Source organism: Aphelocoma coerulescens, unplaced genomic scaffold, assembly GCF_041296385.1.
Source record: "Aphelocoma coerulescens isolate FSJ_1873_10779 unplaced genomic scaffold, UR_Acoe_1.0 HiC_scaffold_111, whole genome shotgun sequence".
Classification (NCBI taxonomy): Eukaryota; Metazoa; Chordata; class Aves; order Passeriformes; family Corvidae; genus Aphelocoma; species Aphelocoma coerulescens.
Genome location: NW_027183470.1, coordinates 75004 through 85258, shown reverse-complemented (window position 1 = coordinate 85258; position 10255 = coordinate 75004).

The following is a 10255-nucleotide window of genomic DNA, read 5'->3' as shown; positions in this document are numbered from 1 at the left end:
CAGCAGCACTTTCGGTCTTTCTTGTCGTCCAAATGTAAAGGGAAAGAGTCTCAGCTCCGTCTCGCACAGTTTTAGGTCAACAAGCTTACCCGGAGCTTACCCGCGACGCGTGGAAACTTGTGTTTGCACCACATTCAAGTGGTTGCCGTCTTTCCTTTACAGCCTGCAGAGCACCGTCAGACCGCCGTGCTCTCTGCACCTGCCTTCTCAGTTCTAAGTACTACCGCGCCCCTTACAGCCTTGCAGGAAGCAAAGACACGGGTCGTCATCTCGCAGAGAAGAACGTGGAAGGACGAAAAGATGATCTTCCTTTCTCCTGCTTCTTGCCTGAATTGTGGTGCTGTATTGAAAGTCTTGGCTAGCGAAAAGCTCATCCAGCAAGTGCCTCATTCCTGACGCATCTCGCTGAGCGAGAGTTTCACGAAGAGTTTAGACTCTGGAAACAGCAAGAAAATGATTGTACGTCGAGCTGAGGAAAATCCGTGCACAGCACACTGTGGATGCGTGCAGTGTTCGCGCTGAAGAGCGCCAAAACGCAAAGCCATCGCTGGGCTTCAGTTTTGTCCAGACCGCAGAAGGCAAAGAACGAAGCAACTGGGCACCGCGTTAACGTACTCAGTGGACCGAATTTCAAATGTCCAGCCAAAAGCTGCTTCATAAGCAGATTCAGCTGAGAATGCTCTGGCTGCTTCACAAAGTAAGGCGCAGCCGTTTCCATTCATCACACTACCTGGCCAGAAGCAGTATCCTACACCTTCAATGCTGCAGCGTCCATGCAGCTGGAGCACACGCAGTAGGACGCGTCGAGATAGAAGGCGGTCTTCAAGTACCCCCCTCCTCCAAGCAGCCTTGAAACTGAGCACAACACACTGCGGCTCGGGAGCTTCCTTCTCAGATAGACGTGCCGTCACGTTATTCACTCTCGCAGCTCCGTTGCCCACTTGCAGCAGCTGCTACCAAAGCAAAATGCTCCAGAAGTAAAAAGCACTGCCGGGCTGCGCTTTCCCTTGCCTCACGTAAAGCACCATAAACTGTCCGCTGTGCTCTGTATTTCCATTCTCCGCCGCATCTACCACTGTTATCTCTGCATCTCGAAGCATAAAGCTCGGCACAATTCCTCCCAGGGAACGCTGGAAGAGAAATAGGCAGCAGCACAAGTAGCTGCAAGTGGAACTTTCTGTTTTAAAACGCTAACGTGAATCCGGAAACAAGCGAGTGACAGCCAGGCTTCCTCTTGCAGCCTGTGCGATGCACACACCAGCTCGGCCCTCTGCCCTCATTCTTTAATGCTCTTCGTACCATGTCGCGCTTTCATTCTGCCGGAGTCGAAGCGTCGTCTACTTCTCGCCCAGAGAGCACGGTGCCAGCGGAGAAACGCTCCAGAAAAACGCTCCAGGCTGCTGATTCTTCCCAAACACACCAGGGCTATGCACTTTCCCTCGCAGCGCTAAGTAGCATCACATTCTGTTTGCGTTGGAGCCGGAATGCAAAGGGAAAGATTCTCGGTTACGTCTCACTCAGCGCCCAGTTTTAGGTCACCAAGCTTACCCGGAGCTTACCCGCGACGCGTGGAAATTGGTATTTGCACCACATTCAAGTGGTAGCTTTCTTTCCTTTAAGCCTGCAGAGCGCCGTCAGATCGCGGTGCTCTCTGCACCTGCCTTCTCCCTTCCAAGTACCACCGCGCACCTTACAGCCTTGCAGGAAGCAAAGACGTGGAGAGATGTCTCGCAGAGAAGATCGTGCAAAGACGAAAAGATGTTCTTCTTTGCTTTTCCTCGTCGCCCAGATTGTGGTGCTCTACTGAAAGCGTGGGCTAACGAATGGCTAATCTAGCATGTGCTTCCCTTCTAATGCATTTCGCTGAGCGAGAGCTGAGGAAAATCCTTGCACTGTACACTATGGATGCGTGCAGTAGACACGCAGAAGAGCGGCACAGCTCATAACCATCGCACACTCCAGCCCAGAGCTCTGGGGCTGCGTTCTTCTCAATTTCCGGCGCTGGACAGAACTGAGACATTGAGCTTTGGCTCTCTTTAGTGTGTGTACTGCACGCATCCAGAGCGCGCTGTGCACAGATTCTCCTCAGCGCTACGTGCAAGCACAGACTTTCTGCTTCGCAGAGCCCAACTGTCCGCCGAAGCTCTCGCTCAGAGAAATGTGTCAGGAGAGAAGCACTTGCTGGATTAGCCTTACACTGGCCAACAGTTCCAAAGAAGCACCATAGTCTTCTTGCGAGAAAGGATAATAAAACACATGTATTGTCCCAGCAAAGTTCTCTGTGCTAGCCGAAGCAGAGAATCTTTCCCTTAAGATTAAGACCACAACGCAGACAGCATTTTGTGCTACTTAACGCTGAGAGGGATAGCCCAGGCGTGTTTCGGCAGAGGCAGAAGCCCGGAGCGTTTCTCTGCCGGCACCGTGCTCTCAGGCGAGAAGTAGACGACGCTTCGACTCCGGCAGAATGAAAAGCGCGACATGGTACGAAGAGCATACGAATGAGGGCGCAGAGCACCGAGCTGGTGTGCGCATCGCACAGGCTGCAAGAAGAAGCGTGGCTGCCGCTCGCTTCTTTTCGGATTCACATTAGCAGTTGAAAACAAAAGTTCCACTTGCAGCTACTTGTGCTGCTACCTATTTCTCTTCCAGCTTTCCCTGGGAAGAATTGTGCCGAGCTTTATGCTTCGAGATGCAGAGATGACAGTGGTAGATGCGGCGGAGAAGGGAAATACAGAGTACAGCGGACCGTTTATGATGCTTCACGTGCGGCAAGGCGAAAGTACAGCCCGGCAGTGCTTTTTACTTCTGGAGCATTTTGCTTTGGTAGCAGCTGCTGCAAGTGGGCAACGGAGCTGCGAGAGTGAATAACGTGACGGCACGTCTATCTGAGAAGGAAGCTCCCGAGCCGCAGTGTGTTGTGCTCAGTTTCAAGGCTGCTTGGAGGAGGGGGGTACTTGAAGAACGCCGTCTATCTGGACGCGTCCTACTGCGTGTGCTCCAGCTGCATGGACTCTGCAGCATTGAAGGTGTAAGAAACTTCTTCTGGCCTGATAGTGTGATAGAGTGCAACGGCTACGCCTTACTTTGTGAAGCAGCCAGAGCATTCTCAGCTGAATCTGCTTATGAAGCAGCTTTTGGCTGGACATTTGAAATTCGGTCCACTGAGTACGTTAACGCGGTGCCCAGCTGCTTCGTTCTTCGCCTTCTGCGGTCTGGACAGAACTGAAGCCCAGCGATGGCTTTGAGTTTTGCCGCTCTTCAGCATGTGTACTGCACGCATCCGCAGTGTGCTGTGCAAGGATTTTCCTCAGCTCTCCCTCAGCGAAATGCATCAGGTGAGAAACACTTGCTGGATTAGCCTTTCGCTGGCCATGGCTTTCAGTACAGCACCACAATCTGGGCGACGAGGAGGAGCAAAGAAGAACATCTTTTCGTCTTTGCACGTTCTTCTCTGCGAGACGACTATCCGCGCCTTTGCTTCCTGCAAGGCTGTATTGTGCGCAGTGGTACTTGGAAGGGAGAAGGCAGGTGCAGAGAGCACCGCGATCTGACGGCGCTCTGCAGGCTGTAAAGGAAAGAGGGCTGCCACTGGAATGTGTGCAAACACAAGTTTCCACGAGTCGCGGGCAAGCTCTGGGCGTGCTTGTTGACCTAAAACTGTTCTCTGTGCCCGACATTGCTGAGAATCTTTCCCTTTACATTTGGACGACAAGAAAAGACCGAAAGTGCTGCTGTATGTCGCTGCGAGAAAAGTGCATAGCCCTGGTGTGTTTCGGAAGGGCAGTCGGCTGGGGCATTTCTCTTCCGGCACCGTGCTCTCCGGGCGAGAAGTAGACGACGCTTCGACTCCGGCAGAATGAAAAGCGCGACATGGTACGAAGAGCATACGAATGAGGGCGCAGAGCACCGAGCTGGTGTGCGCATCGCACAGGCTGCAAGAAGAAGCGTGGCTGCCGCTCGCTTCTTTGCCGATTCACGTTAGCAGTTGAAAACAAAAGTTCCACTTGCAGCTACTTGTGCTGCTACCTATTTCTCTTCCAGCTTTCCCTGGGAAGAATTGTGCCGAGCTTTATGCTTCGAGATGCAGAGATGACAGTGGTAGATGCAGCGGAGAATGGAAATAAAGAGTGCAGCGGACAGTTTACAGTGCTTTACGTGAGGCAAAGGAAAAGGTTTGCTCAGCAGTGCTTTTTACTTCTGGAGCATTTTGCTTTGGTAGCACCTGCTGCTAGTGGGCAACGGAGCTGCGAGAGTGAATAACGTGACGGCACGTCTATCTGAGAAGGAAGCTCCCGAGCCGCAGTGTATTGTGCTCAGTTTCAAGGCTGCTTGGAGGAGGGGGGTACTTGAAGAACGCCGTCTATCTGGACGCGTCCTACTGCGTGTGCTCCAGCTGCATGGACTCTGCAGCATTGAAGGTGTAAGAAACTTCTTCTGGCCTGATAGTGTGATAGAGTGCAACGGCTACGCCTTACTTTGTGAACCAGCCAGAGCATTCTCAGCTGAATCTGCTTGTGAAGCAGCTCTTGGCTGAACATTTGAAATTCGGTCCACTGAGTACGTTAACGCGGTGCCCAGCTGCTTCGTTCTTCGCCTTCTGCCGTCTGGACAGAACTGAAGCCCAGCGATTGCTTTTAGCTGTGGCTCTCTTCAGCATGTGTACTGCACGCATCCGCAGTGTGCTGTGCAAGGATTTTCCTCAGCTCTCCCTCAGCGAAATGCATCAGGTGAGAAACACTTGCTGGATCAGCCTTTCGCTGGCCAAGGCTTTTAATACAGCACCACAATATGGGCGACGAGGAGAAAGGAAGAACATCTTTTCGTCCTGGCACGTTCTTCTGAGCGACATGACTATCCGCGTGTTTGCTTCCTGCAAAGCTGTATTGTGCGCGGCGGTATTGGAACTGAGAAGGCAGGTGCAGAGAGCACCGGGATCTGACGGCGTTCTGCAGCCTGTAAAGGAAAGACGGCTACCACTTGAATGTGGTGCAAACACAAGTTTCCACGCGTCGAGGGCAAGCTCTGGGCGTGCTGGTTGACCTAAAACTGTTCTCTGGGCGGGACATAGCAGAGAATCTTTCCCTTTACATTTGGACGACAAGAAAGACCGAAAGTGCTGCTGTATGTCGCTGCGAGGGAAAGTGCATAGACCAGGCGTGTGTCGGCAGAAGCAGTCGGCTGGGGCATTTCGCTGCCGGCACCGTGCTCTCTGGGCGAGAAGTAGACGACGCTTCGACTCCGGCTGAATGAAAGAGCGACATGGGTACTAAAGAGGCCGAACGAAGGCGCAGAGCACCGGACTCGTGTCCGCAGCGTACAAACTGAGAAAGGAGCGTGGCTAGCACTCGCCTGCCTGCCCAATTCACGTTAGCATTGAGAAGGAGGAAGTTCAACGACAACTACTTCCTTGTGCTACTACTTATCCCTCTTCCAACCATCCCCAAAACCACTGGCGCTTAACTTTAGGCTTCGAGATGCAGCAAACACAGTGGTCGCTTCCAAGGAGAGGGGAAGTAGAGAGTGCAGCGGGGAGTTTAGGTGGCTTTACGTAAGGCAAGGGGAAGGTGCAGCCCAGCATTGGCTTTTTCTTCTAGTTCTTTTCTTCAGGAGAGCAGCTAGCAAGCAGGCTGCGAGAGGCAACAATGGGATGGCTCGTCTGTCGGAGAAGCCGCAGTCTACAGTGCTGCAGACTGCTGTGCACAGTTTTAATGCTGCTGTAAGTACACGGTACTTTTGGAACGTCTTCTCTCCTGACTCTCCCATCTCTGGGAGCTCTAGCTGCTTGAACCTGGCCACACTGAAGGTGTGTGGACGTGGTCGCGCTGCGAGTATCAAGTCTTCCAGAGAAGAGGGATAGTCAAGAAATGCTTTCTCACCTGGCCTATCTCTCAGTCCGAACTGTGGCTGCAAACGCTGCGCTGCAAGGGTGGACTTACCCACTTGGAGAGAATGTGATGATGCTCTAGATATAGTTGCGAAGGAAAGTGCTGCTCACTGGAATGTTTCGCCTAGTTCACAGACTTTAAAAGGACTAGGAAGGCCAACGCCTTGTTCTAGCACTTGTTCTCTGCGTGCAGCTGCTGGATGTTTGGAAGGGCTTTGGGATCCGCCAGAGGTGGAGGGTACGATGCTACAGAGAGCTTGAAGGAAAGTGCCTATCTCCAGAGCCTTTGATGCAGTTCAGCGGGTGCGAGTGGCATGTTGAGCATGTTCATGATGGCACAGAAAAGGTTCTGAAAGAAAGAGGCCGTGCTGAAACTGCCTTTACTTTTGCCGCTTGGAAACTGCTCAGCCAACAATGAAAAGATTCGTCTTGCTTCCCCGCTACGCGCAGGGTTACATCCTTTTATGTCTCCAAGAGGCAGGATGCACAGCGGAGCTCTTCCACCAACTGCTTCCACACGACTGGGGCCGCGCCAGCCAAGCGCTTTTTGCCGGGCACTGTCAGCGCTCATGGAAACAACCACACGACGGCGCTGCAGACTTGCAAAAGAAGGCCAAGCACCTGGCCCAGCTCGAAACCACCCCAAGGGCAGACAGAGGCAACTTGCAAACGGCCCTGCACTCAAATCAACGGTGTCAGGACAAAAAGGTTGCCCTCATCTTCCCCTTCCAAGAGCACACTCTTCTTTACACCACACCTCTTTGGCCCAAACAAATCTTTTCCCTCTCGCAGATTCCGCCCACCAGCTTGAAACCATCTGGCAAAAACAGGGCTCAAAACAGTGCCAGCTGAGGAAGATCTTGCTGCCTACAACTTCACCTGCACCCCTCAAACTAGCAGCACACACGCTGTTCTCAGCACTCTCCTTCTCAGCTCTAGGTACCATCCTAAGCCTTCCCTCTCCCAGAGTCAGGATCCAAAGGCAACGGCACCAGGGACTGCTCACACACTGAAGGCACCAGGACAAATAGCTTAAGAGCTTGGCCTTTGCATTCCCACCGACAGCTCAACAGCTCGAACCCAGAGAGAGCTCTGCCTGTTGGGAAAAGCCTTTAAAATCCCTAGGAGTACCTGATGTGCACATCCAAACCTGCCTTCCTTGCCAAAGAGAGCAACTACAAGCCCATCTCCAAAGAAACGGCATCCCCTCCTGCAAAATACAACACATCCAGCGACTGATCCGCCTCCAGTATTGAATATGTCCAACAATTGCCCCCACACGCACAGGGGCCAGAAGAGAAATGTCTTGCTGGACTATTCCTCCCCACAGTACCTTAACATCTGCTCCAGCAACACTGGCACTATGTCCTTGCCTTCCCAAGGAAAGGCACTCCGAGTCTCTTGGCCTTGCCTTGTCTAGTTCTTCTTAAGGTACCCTTGCTCTGCTTCCTTTGCCTACGTCTGCCTTGCCTCGCACTGCCTACAACTTGCTGGCTTTGCTTTGCCCGGCCTACCACTCTTTCCCTTGCCTTCCATGCAGGCAAGGCGCTGCAAACCGAGTGCAGGCAATTGTGGGCAAGTCAAGGGAGAGGTAGGCAAGGCCAGAGCAGTGAGGGGAAAGCAAATGGAGTGGTAGACAAGAGAAGGTCCAGAAGTTAGAGGCAAGGCTGGCTGTAGGAAGGAAGGGCCACTGATGGGAAGGCCAGGCAGAAACAGGAAGGGCTCAGCAAGCCAAGGCCCTGGAGGAAAACAGTAGGCAGGTCATGTGCTGGGCATGGCCGTGCAAAGGAATGCAAGGCTCCAGAGGGCTAGCAGGGCGAGGCAAGGCAACTGTTGTGTTGCCAAGGCAAGGCCAGGCAAGGCAGGTGAGAAGTACATTCAAGGACTGCTGGTACACAAAAGTGGCCAGGACCAAGTGCTCTGTGTGGCCTTGATCCCGCGTGGGTCATCTCTCCTCTGTACCTAAAAGACTTGAGCTACCTGCTTTCCCTTGTATGCAAAAGAACTCTCTTTCTGGTCCCCGAGCTCAAGGGCAAAATGTGAATTGCCCCTCCAAGGTTCAAGACATGCAAGGATTGCTCCCAGACAAAGGCTGCCCACAGAGATGAGTGTGGCAACATGCGTCCTCCCCTGGTCTTCCTCTCATGGGATCCTGAAACACCGGAGATGCTTGAGAGCTTTGAGATTCCTCGGAGGAGCAGAAAGGGCAGGGCAAGGCCCAGAAATGTCATTGAAAAGGGGTGTTGAATTCCAGGTGGGGGAGGGGTGAGCAAGGTCATGCAAGGCAAGGGAGGGGTTCAAGGGCAAGGCAAGGCAAGTGGTGGCTTTGCGAGGCGAGGCAAGGCAATGAGGGTCCTAGAAGGAAAAGGAAAGATGAGGCCAGACCTAGACGAATGTGAAAGGAAGTCAGGTGGGGGATGGGTGAGCAAGTCAGTGCAAGGCAGGGGAGAAAAGGCAGGTTGAGGGAAGGCTACAGAGGGGGCAGCAAGGAAATGCAAGGCATGGGGAAGCATGCGAGGAGTGGGTGCTGCCAGCCGGTGGGGATGGCAGGGGCGGGGCCACTGCAAGTAGCATGGTGGGGATGTGGAGGGGGTGTTAGTGTGCGGGAGGTGTGTGTGTGTGTGTGTGTGTGTGCAGTGGAGTGCAGGGTAAGTGCAGGTGTGTGTGTGCGTATACGGGGGTTTTGTGCCAGGTGCTGTGCCGGGGAGAGCCGTTCCACCGCAAGGAAGGTGTGGGAGTGAAAGGAGTAAGATAGATGTGTCTTTACAAAGAGACCGTGTGAATCTCTCCTTAGACAAGGCTAGGAATTTACAGGGAGGGAAGTAACAGAAGAAAGTATTCGTTCTAGAAACTGTTACTAATCAACAGAGACTGTTGCTCAGCCAAGGCCCTGCTAAATTCCCGAACCTAGAGCAAGGCAGCAAAGACTTCCCAGCATTAGGAATAGTTTGGTTTTCTTCCTTTTCCATTCCAAAAGGGGAGTGCATATTAGAGGGGGGCATAGAGTAGGCAGTTCCGGAAGTCTGTAATTCCCGAGTACCTCAGAGGGTGCTGTTGCCAGGAACTTAACATCAGAAGGGGGCTGCTTCCCGCAATCATTTGAGAGACTCCATGGCAAAAGCCCCATGGCCTCTCCCTGGAGTTGAAGAATGTTACAGGACTCCTCTGTCTCCTTTTTGGTGGATGAAGAAACTCAGAAAGCCACACTTCTGCCAGAACTCTCCAAGATGCCCCCTTTGCTCCCCGTGACTCCATCACTGCCCAGGAAGCTGTCTTTTCTACCGCAGCAGTTTGACATACAGTTAAAAGTCGTGTGGCAGAGAAAAAAGGCAAGAATTGGTTTCCAAGGGATGGCAAACAAGAGATACCAGAACCTTTGGCCCTACCAATATTAAAGCAACTCCATTAAGAGAGTTCTTGCACTTCCTGAGGATTGGCAGAAGCCTATCTCATGATGTATGTTGCTGGGGGTCTTTTTAGACTGGCAAAAGGAGCTGTTGAAGGTTGCTTGATCTGTGCTAAAGCCAACAGCCAAGTTACAAAGTAACTTGCTAGAGGAGGGAGGCCTTGGGCTGCATGGCCCTTCCAAAGATGCCAGGTGGATTTTCCGGAGATGCCCCAAGTGGCAAGGCTTAATATCTTCTGGTAATCGTATGTCAGCTAGCAAGGTGGCCAGAAGTATTTCCAACTACTTCAGTAATGACAGGATCAGTTCTTAAGGCATTTTTGGAACAAATCATTCCAAGATACAGCATTGTAGAAGCAATAGATTCAGATAGGGGAACTCATTTTGCAGGAAAGATCCTTCAAGGGGTTTTGGCTTCTTTAGGAACACAATGGAACCTCCATAGGCCCTGGCACCCCCAGAGCTCGGCTCGGGTAGAAAACAATGAAGAGAGAAATAAACACCTTTTGAAGCTGGTAATAGAAACCAAGATGCCATGGGTAGGGCTTTGGACATTGGCTTTGGTGAGAATGAGGGCTCAACCCAGAAGAGAGATTCAGTTATCTCCCTTTCAATCGTTGTTTGCAATTGCCCTCCTGGTAAGTCTCCACCTAGTGGGGGGGTAGAGGCAAGTGATGCATTTTTAAAACCATCTGTGGCCAGGATCCTGCTTCTTGTGAAACCCCTTCAACAGGAAACTCAGCTGGCGCAAGCCCGGCCTTTGGACTTTGCTGCTTTTAACATCCAACCAGGAGATTGAGTCCTAATTAAGGAGTAGAAAGAAGCGCCAGTGCTGGTGAAATGGTGTGGCCCATTCCAAGTGTCACTGACGACAGAAAACAGCCGTCAAGTAAGCTGAACACAGGTGAACCCGTCACTCTCGGGTCAAGGTCTCTGAAGCTTCAGAGATTTGCACATCTCAGCTG